The sequence below is a fragment of the Phyllobates terribilis genome, unplaced genomic scaffold (genome assembly GCF_046119375.1).
Source record: "Phyllobates terribilis strain yellow unplaced genomic scaffold, ASM4611937v1 Scaffold_15__1_contigs__length_34870131, whole genome shotgun sequence".
Lineage (NCBI taxonomy): Eukaryota > Metazoa > Chordata > Amphibia > Anura > Dendrobatidae > Phyllobates > Phyllobates terribilis.
Window position 1 is genome coordinate 1776182 of NW_027362775.1, and position 14675 is coordinate 1790856.

A 14675-nucleotide genomic window follows, 5' to 3' on the forward strand; every position below is an offset into this window, starting at 1 on the left:
CACTCACAGCTCATCTCCGAGTGAGATACCCCCTCCCCCTGCACTCACTGCTGATCTCTAGGTGAGATACTCCCCCTGCACTCCCAGCTCATCTCCGAGTGAGATACCCCCACCCCCTGCACTCACAGCTGATCTCTAGGTGAGATTCTCCCCCTGCACTCACAGCTCATCTCCGGGTGAGATACCCCCTCCCCTTGCACTCACAGCTCATCTCCGAGTGAGATACCCCCTCCCCCTGCGCTCACTGCTGATCTCCGGGTGAGATACTCCCCCTGCGCTCACAGCTCATCTCCAAGTGAGATACCCCCTCCCCCTGCGCTCACTGCTTTTATCCGAGTGAGATACCCCCTCCCCCTGCACTCACAGATCATCTCCGGGTGAGATACCCTCTCTCCCTGCGCTCACTGCTGATCTCCGGGTGAGACACAGCCTCCCCCTGCATTCACAGATCATCTCCGCGTGAGATACCCCCTCTTCCTGCGCTCACTGCTGATCTCCGGGTGAGACACAGCCTCCCCCTGCGCTCACTGCTGATCTCCGTGTGAGACACAGCCTCCCCCTGCACTCACAGCTCATCTCCGAGTGAGATACCCCCTCCCCCTGCGCTCACTGCTGATCTCCGGGTGAGATACTCCCCCTGCACTCACAGCTCATCTCCGAGTGAGATACCCCCTCCCCCTGCGCTTACTGCTGATCTCTGGGTGAGATACTCCCCCTGCACTCACAGCTCATCTCCGAGTGAGATACCCCCTCCCCCTGCGCTCACTGCTGATCTCTGAGTGAGATACCCCCTCCCCCTGCACTCACAGATCATCTCCGGGTGAGATACCCCCTCTCCCTGCACTCACTGCTGATCTCCGGGTGAGACACAGCCTCCCCCTGCACTCACAGATCATCTCCGGGTGAGATACCCCCCTCTCCCTGCGCTCACTGCTGATCTCCGGGTGAGACACAGCCTCCCCCTGCACTCACAGATCATCTCCGGGTGAGATACCCCCTCTCCCTGCGCTCACTGCTGATCTCCGGGTGAGACACAGCCTCCCCCTGCACTCACAGCTCATCTCCGAGTGAGATACCCCCTCCCCCTGCGCTCACTGCTGATCTCCGGGTGAGACACAGCCTCCCCCTGCACTCACAGCTCATCTCCAAGTGAGATACCCCCTCCCCCTGCACTCACTGCTGATCTCTAGGTGAGATACTCCCTCTGCACTCACAGCTCATCTCCGAGTGAGATACCCCCTCCCCCTGTACTCACAGCTGATCTCTAGGTGAGATACTCCCCCTGCACTCACAGTTCATCTCCGAGTGAGATACCCCCTCCCCCTGCACTCACAGATCATCTCCGGGTGAGACACCCCCATCTCCCTGCACTCACAGCTCACCTCCGTGTGAGATACTCCCCTGCCCTCACAGCTCTTCTCCGAGTGAGATACTCCCTAGCCCTCACAGCTCATCTCCCAGTGAGATACTCCCCTGCCCTCACAGCTCATCTCCGAGTGAGAAACTCCCCTGCCCTCACAGCTCATCTCTGAGTGAGATAAACCCTTTCCCTGTGCTCACTGCTGATCTCCGGGTGAGATACCCCCTCCCCCTGCACTCACAGATCATCTCCGGGTGAGATACCCCCTCTCCCTGCGCTCACTGCTGATCTCCGGGTGAGATACCCCCTCCCCCTGCACTCACAGATCATCTCCGGGTGTGATACCCCCTCCCCATGCGCTCACTGCTGATCTCCGGGTAAGAAACAGCCTCCTCCTGCACTCACAGCTCATCTCCGAGTGAGATACCCCCTCCTCCTGCGCTCACTGCTGATCTCCGGGTGAGACACAGCCTCCCCCTGCACTCACAGCTCATCTCCGAGTAAGATACCCCCTCCCCCTGCGCTCACTGCTGATCTCCGGGTGAGATACCCCCTCCCCCTGCGCTCACTGCTGATCTCTGGGTGAGATACCCCCTCTCCCTGCACTCACAGCTCATCTCCGAGTGAGATACCCCCCTCTCCCTGCGCTCACTGCTGATCTCCGGGTGAGATACCCCCTCCTCTTGCACTCACAGCTCATCTCCGAGTGAGATACCCCCCTCTCCCTGCGCTCACTGCTGATCTCCGGGTGAGACACAGCCTCCCCCTGCACTCACAGCTCATCTCCGAGTGAGATACCCCCTCCCCCTGCGCTCACTGCTGATCTCCGGGTGAGATACTCCCCCTGCACTCACAGCTCATCTCCAAGTGAGATACCCCCTCCCCCTGCGCTCACTGCTTTTCTCCGAGTGAGATACCCCCTCCCCCTGCACTCACAGATCATCTCCGGGTGAGATACCCCCTCTCCCTGCGCTCACTGCTGATCTCCGGGTGAGACACAGCCTCCCCCGGCACTCACAGATCATCTCCGAGTGAGATACCCCCCTCCCCCTGCGCTCACTGCTTTTCTCCGAGTAAGATACCCCCTCACCCTGCACTCACAGATCATCTCCGGGTGAGATACCCCCTCTCCCTGCGCTCACTGCTGATCTCCGGGTGAGACACAGCCTCCCCCTGCATTCACAGATCATCTCCGGGTGAGATACCCCCTCTTCCTGCGCTCACTGCTGATCTCCGGGTGAGACACAGCCTCCCCCTGCACTCACAGCTCATCTCCGAGTGAGATACCCCCTCCCCCTGCGCTCAATGCTGATCTCCGGGTGAGACACAGCCTCCCCCTGCACTCACAGCTCATCTCCGAGTAAGATACCCCCTCCCCCTGCGCTCACTGCTGATCTCCGGGTGAGATACCCCCTCCCCCTGCGCTGACTGCTGATCTCTGGGTGAGATACCCCCTCTCCCTGCACTCACAGCTCATCTCCGAGTGAGATACCCCCCTCTCCCTGCGCTCACTGCTGATCTCCGGGTGAGATACCCCCTCCCCTTGCACTCACAGCTCATCTCCGAGTGAGATACCCCCCTTTCCCTGCGCTCACTGCTGATCTCCGGGTGAGACACAGCTTCCCCCTGCACTCACAGCTCATCTCCGAGTGAGATACCCCCTCCCCCTGCGCTCACTGCTGATCTTCGGGTGAGATACTCCCCCTGCACTCACAGCTCATCTCCAAGTGAGATACCCCCTCCCCCTGCGCTCACTGCTTTTCTCCGAGTGAGATACCCCCTCCCCCTGCACTCACAGATCATCTCCGGGTGAGATACCCCCTCTCCCTGCGCTCACTGCTGATCTCCGGGTGAGACACAGCCTCCCCCGGCACTCACAGATCATCTCCGAGTGAGATACCCCCCTCCCCCTGCGCTCACTGCTTTTCTCCGAGTGAGATACCCCCTCCCCCTGCACTCACAGATCATCTCCGGGTGAGATACCCCCTCTCCCTGCGCTCACTGCTGATCTCCGGGTGAGACACAGCCTCCCCCTGCACTCACAGCTCATCTCCGAGTAAGATACCCCCTCCCCCTGCGCTCACTGCTGATCTCCGGGTGAGATACCCCCTCCCCCTGCGCTCACTGCTGATCTCTGGGTGAGACACAGCCTCCCCCTGCATTCACAGATCATCTCCGGGTGAGATACCCCCTCTTCCTGCGCTCACTGCTGATCTCCGGGTGAGACACAGCCTCCCCCTGCACTCACAGCTCATCTCCGAGTGAGATACCCCCCTCTCCCTGCGCTCACTGCTGATCTCCGGGTGAGACACAGCCTCCCCCTGCACTCACAGATCATCTCCGGGTGAGATACCCCCCTCTCCCTGCGCTCACTGCTGATCTCCGGGTGAGACACAGCCTCCCACTGCACTCACAGATCATCTCCGGGTGAGATACCCCCCTCTCCCTGCGCTCACTGCTGATCTCCGGGTGAGACACAGCCTCCCCCTGCACTCACAGCTCATCTCCAAGTGAGATATCCCCCTCTCACTGCTGATCTCCGGGTGAGACACAGCCTCCCCCTGCACTCACAGCTCATCTCCAAGTGAGATACCCCCACCCCCTGCACTCACAGCTGATCTCTAGGTGAGATTCTCCCCCTGCACTCACAGCTCATCTCCGGGTGAGATACCCCCTCCCCTTGCACTCACAGCTCATCTCCGAGTGAGATACCCATCTCTCCCTGCGCTCACTGCTGATCTCCGTGTGAGACACAGCCTCCCCCTGCACTCACAGCTCATCTCCGAGTGAGATACCCCCTCCCCCTGCGCTCACTGCTGATCTCCGGGTGAGATACTCCCCCTGCACTCCCAGCTCATCTCCGAGTGAGATACCCCCCCCCCCTGCGCTCACTGCTGATCTCCGAGTGAGACACAGCCTCCCCCTGCACTCACAGATCATCTCCGGGTGAGATACCCCCCTCTCCCTGCGCTCACTGCTGATCTTTGGGTGAGACACAGCCTCCCCCTGCACTCACAGCTCATCTCCGAGTGAGATACCCCCTCCCCCTGCGCTCAATGCTGATCTCTAGGTGAGATACTCCCCCTGCACTCACAGCTCATCTCCGGGTGAGATACTCCCCTGCCCTCACAGCTCATCTCCGAGTGAGATACTCCCCTGCCCTCACAGCTCATCTCCGAGTGAGATACCCCCACCCCCTGCACTCACAGCTGATCTCTAGGTGAGATTCTCCCCCTGCACTCACAGCTCAACTCCGGGTGAGATACCCCCTCCCCCTGCGCTCACTGCTGATCTCTAGGTGAGACACAGCTTCCCCCTGCACTCACTGCTCATCTCCGACTGAGATACCCCCACCCCCTGCACTCACAGCTGATCTCTAGGTGAGATTCTCCCCCTGCACTCACAGCTCAACTCCGGGTGAGATACCCCCTCCCCCTGCGCTCACTGCTGATCTCTAGGTGAGACACCCCCTCCCCCTGCACTCACAGCTCATCTCCGAGTGAGATACCCCCTCCCCCTGCGCTCACTGCTGATCTCTAGGTGAGATACTCCCCCTGCACTCACAGCTCATCTCCGAGTGAGATACCCTCTCCCCCTGCACTCACAGCTGATCTCTGGGTGAGATACCCCCTCCCCCTGCACTCACAGATCATCTCTGAGTGAGATACCCCCTCCCCCTGCGCTCACTGCTGATCTCTAGGTGAGATACTCCCCCTGCACTCACTGCTGATCTCTAGGTGAGATACCCCCTCCCCCTGCGCTCACTGCTGATCTCTAGGTGAGATACTCCCCCTGCACTCACTGCTGATCTCTAGGTGAGATACCCCCTCCCCCTGCGCTCACTGCTGATCTCTAGGTGAGATACTCCCCCTGCGCTCACTGCTGATCTCCGAGTGAGATACCCCCTCCCCCTGTGCTCACAGCTCAGCTCTGGGTGAGATCATCTGCTTCGCAGACTAAGTATGGGAAGTGTTTCCCTGCTATCGGGCTCTCAAGTCTGTGAAGCAGATGATCTCACCCGGAGATGAGCTGTGAGCGCAGGGGGAGAGGGTGTCTAACCTGGAGATGAGCTATGAGCTGTGAGCACAATGGGAGGGAGTATCTCACCTGGAGATCATCTGTGAACACAGGGGGGAGGTATCTCACCCGGAGATCAGCTATGAGCACAGGGGGAGAGGGTGTCTAACCTGGAGATGAGCTATGAGCTGTGAGCACAATGGGAGGGAGTATCTCACCTGGAGATCATCTGTGAACACAGGGAGGAGGTATCTCACCTGTTGATCAGCTGTGAGTGCAGGGGGAGGGAGTGTCTCACCCCGAGATCAGCTATGAAGCAGGGGGAGGAGGTGTCCCACCTGGAGATCAGCTATGAGCACAGGGGGAGGGGGTGAATGACAGACACTCTGTGTTTACAGCAGGGAGCCTTGTGACAAAGAATACATTGTGCATAACAATAGAGAACAAATGGAAGTCAGCTCACCCTCCAGGATTTCAGTGTGTTGAAGCCAGGAACAACGTGTGGTCACACTTGGAATCAATGCAAAAAAGAAGTGAAAAATTCCATTAAGTCAAATTCCATTCAGCTAATATGTTACTTTAGACCCAAATTTTAGCCTGCACAATTTATTATGTAATTTCTCCTAAACGCAGCATTGCCCCATACATAGCAGACACTAATATTTTCTAGCTATATACAGTACATGGCATTAACCCCTTAAGCCCCGGAGCAATTTTCGTTTTTGCTCCCCTTGTTCCCAGAGCCATAGCGTTTTTATTTTTTGGTCAATATGGCCATGTGAGGGCTTATTTTTTGCGGGACGAGTTGTACTTTTCAACGCCATTACTAGTTTTATCATATGCTGTACGGGAAAACGGGAAAAAAATTCCAAGTGCGGTAAAATTGCAAAAAACGTGCAATACCACAGTTGTTTTTTATTTATTTTTTTTACCATGTTCACTGAATGCTAAAACTGACTTGCCCTTCTTATTCTACAGGTCATTACGAGTTCATAGACACCAAACATGTATAGGTTCTTTTATATTTAAGTGGTGGAAAAAAATTCCAAAATTTGGTAAAAAAATAAAATAAAAAAATAGCGCCATTTTCTAAGACCCGTAGCGTCTCCATTTTTCGTGATCTGGGGCTGGTTGATGGCTTATTTTTTGCGTGCCAGGCTGACGTTTTTATTGATAACATTTGGGGTAGATCCGATGTTTTGATCGCCCGTTATTGCATTTTATTGCAATTTTGCGGCGACCAAAAAACGTAATTCTGGCGTTTAGAATTTTTTTCTCGCTACGCCGTTTACCGATCGGAATAATTCTTTTTTTATATTGATAGATCGGGCGATTCTGAACGCGGCGATACCAAATATGTGTATGTGGGTTTTTTTTATATATATTTTATTTTGAATGGGGCGAAAGGGGGGTGATTTAAACTTTTATATTTTTTTATTTTTTTTAATATTTTTAAAAACTTTTTTTTTTTACTTTTTGCATGCTTCTATAGTCTCCATAGGAGACTAGAAGCAGCAACTGTCCGATCGCCTCTGCTACATACAAGGGACGAGCAGGTCCCCTGCATGCAGCAGAAATGGTCCTGTGCTATGAGCGCCGACCACTAGGTGGCGCTCATAGCGACAAGATCATGACAACCACAGGCGTCTGCTGCAGACCCTGGGTTGTCATGCACGCCCATCGGCGACCCGCGATCACGTGACGGGGTTACCGGTGGGCGGGGCTTATGACGCGCTACCCGGAAGCGCGCGTTAAATGCTGCTGTCGGAGATTGACAGCAGCATTTAACTGGTTAACAGCCGCGGGTGGATCGCGATTCCACCCGCGGCTGTTGCGGGCACATGTCAGCTGTAAGAATCAGCTGACATGTGCTCCGTTCAGTGAAGGCTCAGCGCAGCAGCCCTCACTGAACGGGGGGTACGCAAATATGCGTACTAATACGTCCCCGGTAAGTAAGGGGTTAAGGGTAAACAAAGCGGTTGTGCCACCATAAAGAATACAGTTAACCAACCAGAAAAGGTGGAAATAAATAGTTTTGTAATTTACAGTGATTCAAAATTATGCTTCATTCAAAAGTTACCAAGCTTTTACTTTTATGAATGCTGCTCTCTGGCGCCACCTGGTGTTATTCCCCTACATCCTGGTAGTGGGTGATCAGCTGGTCGGGTTTGGGCAGTTCCTGTCATAACAGCTTCCAACCGGCAGTCTGCACAATGTATTGCAAGAAAAGAAATGAAAAATTCCATCTCCAAAAAAGTTGTATTAAAAAATTCCAAGTTGTTATTACATCATTTTAACATCTGATGAGGTCACAAGGTACATGGGGATTCACATAGCAATTCGTTTCCAAAGCCAACCAGCTTTCTTTGTCAAGCTACTATGACATGATTCTGTGATCTTTTAAATATTTCCGAAACCAATTACAAGTAATACACCAATTACATGACCAATGAGATCACACCCATTACATGACCAATGAGACAAATACATAGAAAGTTACATATCAAATACACTGCTCATAAAATAAAGGGAACACTTAAACAACAGAATATAACTCCAAGTAAATTAAACTTCTGTGAAATCAAACTGTCCACTTAGGAAGCAACACTGATTAACAATCAATTTCACATGCTGTTGTGCAAATGGAATAGACAATAGATGGAAATGATTGGCAATTTTCAAGACACCCTCAATAAAGGAGTGGTTCTGCAGGTGGGGAGCACAGACCATATCTCAGTACCAATGCTTTCTGGCTGATGTTTTGGTCACTTTTGAATGTTGGTTGTACTTTCATACTTGTGGTAGCATGAGACGGACTCGACAACCCACAGAAGTTGCTCAGGTAGTGCAGCTCATTCTGGATGGCACATCAATGCAAGCTGTGGCAAGAAGGTTTGCTGTGTCTGTCACCGTACTGTCCAGAGGCTGGAGGCACTACCAGGAGACAGGCCAGTACAAAAGTAGACGTGGAGAGGGCTGTAGGAGGGCAACAACCCAGCAGCAGGACCTCTACCTCCGTCTTTGTGCAAGGAGGAACAGGAGGAGCACTGCCAGAGCCGTGCAAAATGACCTCCAGCAGGTCACAAATGTGCATGTGTCTGCACAATCAGTTGGAAACCGACTCCATGAGGGTGGTATGAGGGTCTGACGTCCACAGATGGGGGTTGTGCTCACAGCCCAACACCGTGCAGGACGCTTGGCATTTGCCACATAACACCAGGATTGGCAAAGTCGCCACTGGCACCCTGGGCCTACTTCTGAGGCATCTGTCTGTACAATGAAAGTTTCCTTGAAGTTGGGGCTGATGAGGACCGGCTGTCCACACAGGGCCAACTTCATGGACTGAAAGGCTTCTTCTGCCTGAAGGTTCCACTGAACCATTAGTGATTTTTTTCCTTTCAAGAGATCGGTCAGGGCCGCCGTTCTCCCAGGAAAATTAGGTATAAACCGGCGGTAATACCCAAGGATGTTAAGGAACGCCCTCACCTGCTGTGTATTTGACGGTTTAGGCCAATTTTTTATGGCCTCAACTTTATTGATTTGGGGCTTGATAACTCCTCGGCCAATCGCATACCCCAAATATCGGGCTTCCTCTAGCCCTATCGCACATTTTTTCGGGTTTGCCGTTAACTCAGCGACTCTGAGAGAATCCAGCACTGCTTGTACCTGGGATAGATGCGTATGCCAGTCGGTGCTAAAGATGATAATATCATCTAGATATGCGGAGGCGTACTCCTGATGAGACTTGAGCACTATTTCCATCAACCTCTGGAATGTAGCCAGGGCCCCATGTAACCCAAAAGGTAAGACCGCATAGTGATATAGACCCTCCGGAGTTATGAAGGCGGTCTTTTCCTCCGCTGATTTCGTGAGAGGTACCTGCCAGTAACCCTTGGTGAGATCGAGCGTGGTAAAGTACTGGGCCTACCCCAGTCTCTCAATCAGCTCATCCACCCTGGGCATTGGATAAAGGTCAAACTTCGACACTTAATTTAGTTTTCGGAAATCGTTACGGAAGCGTAACGATCCGTCTGGTTTCGTAATCAGTACAATGGGGCTAGCCCACTCTGTCATTTCTCGATGACGCCTAACTGGAGCATCTGTTTTACCTCAGCCGTGATGGCTTGCCTCCGGACTTTGGGTACCCGGTGCGATCTCTTTCGCACCCTTACCCCAGGTTCGGTGACAATGTCATGTTGGAAAACTGTAGTCCTACCCGGTAGCTCTGAGAACACGTTGGTATTCTGCTGCACCAGTGAGCGAGCCGCCCGTCGCTGCTGTTTAGTGAGAGCATCACTTATCCTGACCTCTCCCCCGGACGCATCCCTGGCTGAAGGTAGAGAACTCTCTGGTGATATGCCCGGAGTGATGTCTGTAACTAACCACTCTCGATCTTTCTAAGGTTTTCGCAGGTTTACATAATAAAGCTGCTCCCGTTTCCTCCTTCCAGGCTGATACACCTGGTAATTTACCTCCCCCACCTTTTCTCGAACCTCATATGGCCCTTGCCACTTGGCCATGAGCTTACTCTCGGCTGTGGGTACAAGTACTAACACCTGATCGCCCTTGTTAAAAGACCTGACTCTGGCTCTTTTATTATATGTGCGCCTCTGGGCTGCCTGGGCATCTAACAAATGTTCTTTCACGATGTCCATGACCGCCGCGATCCGGTCCTGCATGCTAGCCACGTGTTCAGTTATACTCCTATGTTGAGTCGGCTCTTGTTCCCACGTCTCTTTGGCTACGTCCAACAGACCTCTAGGGTGTCTGCCGTACAATAACTCAAAGGGAGAGAACCCTGTGGAAGCCTGGGGTACCTCACGGATGGCGAACATCAAATAGGGTAGCAACATGTCCCAATCCCTTCCGTCCTTAGAAACCACCTTTTTTAACATGAACTTGGCTACTTTGAAGAACCTAGAATATAAGACATATTTTCAGTTGTTTCACACTTTTTTGTTAAGTATATAATTCCACATGTGTTAATTCATAGTTTTGATGCCTTCAGTGTGAATGTACAATTTTCATAGTCATGAAAATACAGAAAAATCTTTAAATGGGAAGGTGTGTCCAAACTTTTGGTCTGTACTGTATATATAATGTATATATATATTATTTTTTCACCCTTACTAATAAGTGTTTCATTACTATACAGAGGAAGATTCTGAGGGAGATGATGCTTCACCTATAGGTATGTACTGCACAATACCATTCCATGTTTCTTAACCCTGTCTCGTGTAAATCAGCCTTAAACTTCCTGACAGCCCCATTTTTCAAGTCTGATACGTCACTTTCTGTGGTAATAACTTTAAAATGCTTCTGTCAGTGATTCTGAGATTGTGATTTTGTTGTTGTAAAACATTTTACCTGTTACTACCGGTAAATTCAGATCTGTTGTTTTGTCTTTATTCATGAAAATATTCCAAATTTTCTGAAGATTTTGAAAAATGTGCAATCTTTAAACTTGTATACCCTTAATGACATGTATATAGTGTAAGATGGCTGACGGACAGGTCCTTGAGGGGAAATATGTATCATCGAGGTTGGTAGCTTCGGTGATGTAAACCCGAGAAAGCATGCTCCAGCACTTATACTGCTGACAGGGTTAATAGGGCGTATCAGGCCGGTTTTAAGAGCAGTCATAAAAAATGGGTGGGAATGGCTGCCCACATATCCCCACCTCTGGAGCGTGGTTTGGTAAATAAAATAGAGACCAAATGTCTCATTCAGTGTCTGTGTCTGGAGACCTGTGGATCTCCAAGGCGTTAGTCTGTACTAAGGATTGGACACTGACCTGAGCAGGCGAACCTGCAACATTGTGTGGACATTTTACTTTGTGCTTCCACTTTGTGCCGGAAAAGTCTGTTTTTGTTTATGCTGTCTGAATAAACCAGTTTGGATTTCAATGAAAATGCTTCCTGTGTCTACCTCAACCGCAGACGAGTGAGTATTAAACCCTACAATTGGTGCTAGAAGCACAGTCACAAATCCCAAGGGGCAGTGTGACTGCTACAGGAAACCGTTTAAGTCTTGGGTGAGGGCCGTCAGCCAGTAGGGGACGTCTGGCATCATGGAGGAGCTGATAAAGCAACTTGTGCAGGCTAATCTCCGGCAGCATCAACAGCAGTAGTGGCAGCAACAGCAGTACAAGCAGCAGATAAACCTCCTAGCCGAGTTAACCCATGGCAGTTCAATCGCCCCACCCCCAAGTCTAAGTGATGACTCACTTGCCAGGAAGACGTTAAGAAGAGCCATACAAAAGATGATCCCGGGTGATGAGGACGAGGCGTTCCTGACAATTTTTGAGAGGGTGGCGGAGCGAGAGATATTGCCTCCAGAGCAGTGGGCGGAGGTTCTGGCATCATATTTAACAGGGCAACAGCAGAAGGCCTATTATGACTTGGCCTTGCAAGATGCAAAAGAGTACACCAAGTTGAAGACTGAGATTTTGACGTGCTTAGGAGTGACTCTGACTGACATGATGCGGGTGTACCACTGGGCCTATTGCAGTGACAAATCTTCCCGGTCCCAAATGTTTTACCTCCTACACTTGGTCCAAAAGTGGTTGCAACCGGAATCTTCCTCTCCAGCACAGTTAGTGGCGAGGATTGTGATGGACAGGTTCATACACTCCCTTCCAAGGCTGGTGCAATCCTGGGTTGCCCAGGGAGATCCCCATAATGCCAATGACCTTGTGAGGTTGGTAGAAAGGTACCAGGTGGTCAAGAGTGCTTTGGGGAAGTAAGGGGTGGGAGCATCTCCATACTGTGGTTCCCAACAGGGGGGATGGACACCCAAAAGAGGGGAACTAGAACCACATCTGGGGGGGCGTCCTAGAGTTCAGGAGGGGTCTGAGTTGCTACCAAAGGCCCCATCCAATAACTTAATTTGTTGGCAATGTCACACCCCGGGTCTAATAGTGACCTGTTGCCCTATGACCAACGAGCCAGTAGACTGCAGCACAGGACGGCGCTACTTTGCATATCCTGCCTGCAGTGCTGTCCCTCCACGAGGTGTGGGACCGCAGGCATGCCCCGTGTCAGTGAATGGAGCGCAAATGACTGGTCTGTTCGATTCTGGGAGTTTGGTAACCCTAGTAGGGCCATAATTCCTCATCGTCTGATTCTGCAGAAAAAGGTGGACATCTGCTGTATCCATTGAGACGCTAAGGACTACCCTGTGGTCCTAGTGGTCATAGGCACAAACTGTAGCACTGAGTCCCATGAGGTGGGCGTAGTCAAGGACCTGTTGCACCCTGTTATAATAGGGCAGGACTTTGCCTTGTTTTGGGACTTGTGGGAAAAAGGGAGGAAGCCGGGTTGCCCAGACCACAACCAGGTCGCTCCTAAAGAAACCTCGTCGCAGGCCGCAACCGACAGTTTTCCCTTTCATGTGCTTGTTGGGGGTGAGGATGAGGCAGCATCCCTGAGCTGGAGGTGGGGAAACTTTGGAAACGCCCAGCTCAGGGACTGAACTCTAAAAGGTGTGTTTAATAATGTCACTGTTCTGAATGGTGTTGCTCAAGAGTCTATGGCTGATACCTGATATCCGTACTTTGCTGGAATTGAGGAGTTAATATGACAGGTCACGAAGCTCAGAAGAGAGGTAATCGATCAGTTACTAGTGCCAGGGTCGTACAGACGCAGGGTGTTAGATATGGCCAATGCACATGTCTTAGGTGGTCATCTGGAGGTAGAAAAAACCCAGGAAAGAATCTTCCAGAGGGTCTACTGTCCCAGTTGTCACCGAGAGATTGTGAATTACTGTAGGTCCTGTCACACCTATCAGCTGACCTCCCCTGTGGCTCACTTCCGTAGCCCTTTAGTGCCACTACCTGTCATTGAGGTCCCAATCGATCGCATCACCATGGATCTAGTGGGACCCCTGGTCAAGTCCGCCAGAGCACATCAGTATATCTTGGTGGTACTGGACAACGCTACATGTTACCCGGAGGCTGTACCACCACGAAACTCCTCTGCCAAGTGCATAGTCCAGGAGCTAGTGTTACAACTCTCCTGTTAGGTTTTTTTTAGTTTGCTGGTCACATGACCATTTTTGCCTATTTAATCCGGCTCCACCCTCCTGGCTTTGCTGGACTTCATTTGTATTTACTACTGTTGAGCTAGCTTGTTGCTCTGTTGCCGTTCTTTGTTAGTTTTGCTAGGTCTTCTGACCCCTTTGCCTTTTTGTTGTGTGTTTGTCTTTGACTGCTACTATTTCTGCTAGGAGGTGTCCAACTTTTCCCAGTCCCTAGATCTTGTAGGGATCCCTCCCTCACATCTATAGGTCTGCGTTCAGACTAGCCGAGGACTTTAGCGGGTCTGATCGCAGGATCAGGTTCCCCGTTACGTCGTAGGGATCTAGTTTAGTTCTATTGTAGGGACAGATCTCCTCTCTTTCCTTAGTCTCTGTAGCAGATCATAACAGTAAGTCCAGCCATAAAAGAAAAAAAAAAAAATAATTTTCTCTAAGGAAAGACCTCCAGTTTTCCATCATGGTCTCGGTGCAAGATTTTTCTCAACGCTTGCAGGGACTCTCTCTGGAGGTGACCAAGCTCCAACAACACGTGAGTAGCTGTTCTGGAGCGCATTTTGTGGAACCAAAGGTACGTCTGCCTGATCTATTTTTTGGCGAACAACAAGATTTTTTTTCTTTTAAAAATGCTTGTCTTATATATTTTCATTTGAGACCCGGATCCTCTGGTGATGAATCACAGCGCATAGGGATCATAATGTCACTTTTGCGCAAAGATCCTCAGGGATGGGCCTTCTCTCTCCATTCTAGTGATCCGTGCTTTAGATCAGTGGATAGTTTTTTTTCTGCTTTGGGTTTGTTGTACGATGATCCTGATCGTGTCTCATCTGCTGAGTCTGAATTAAGACGTTTGAGGCAGGGATCAGGTAATGTGGAAAAATATTGTTCTCACTTCCGTCGGTGGTCTGCCCAGGTGGGGTGGAACGATTCTGCTTTGAAAAGCTTGTTTCTTGCAGGGCTATGTGAAAGGGTAAAGGATTTACTGATTGCTTATCCCACACCTGGAAACTTGCAGGAGGCAATGCAATTAGCTATACGGGTGGACAGGAGACTGCGTGAAAGGGTTAATGAGAGCAAATCCTCTGCTATGTCAGCTCCGAGTCCTGAGAGGGTCTGTGCTGACAATGGAGAGCCGATGGAGATTGGGGCGATGACACCCCGCTCTCAGGAAAAAGACCGCAGGCTTTCTGAAGGCTTGTGTTTCTATTGCGGAAATTCTGGTCATTTTATTAAGAGCTGTGTACTTCGTAAGAAGAAAGAAAAA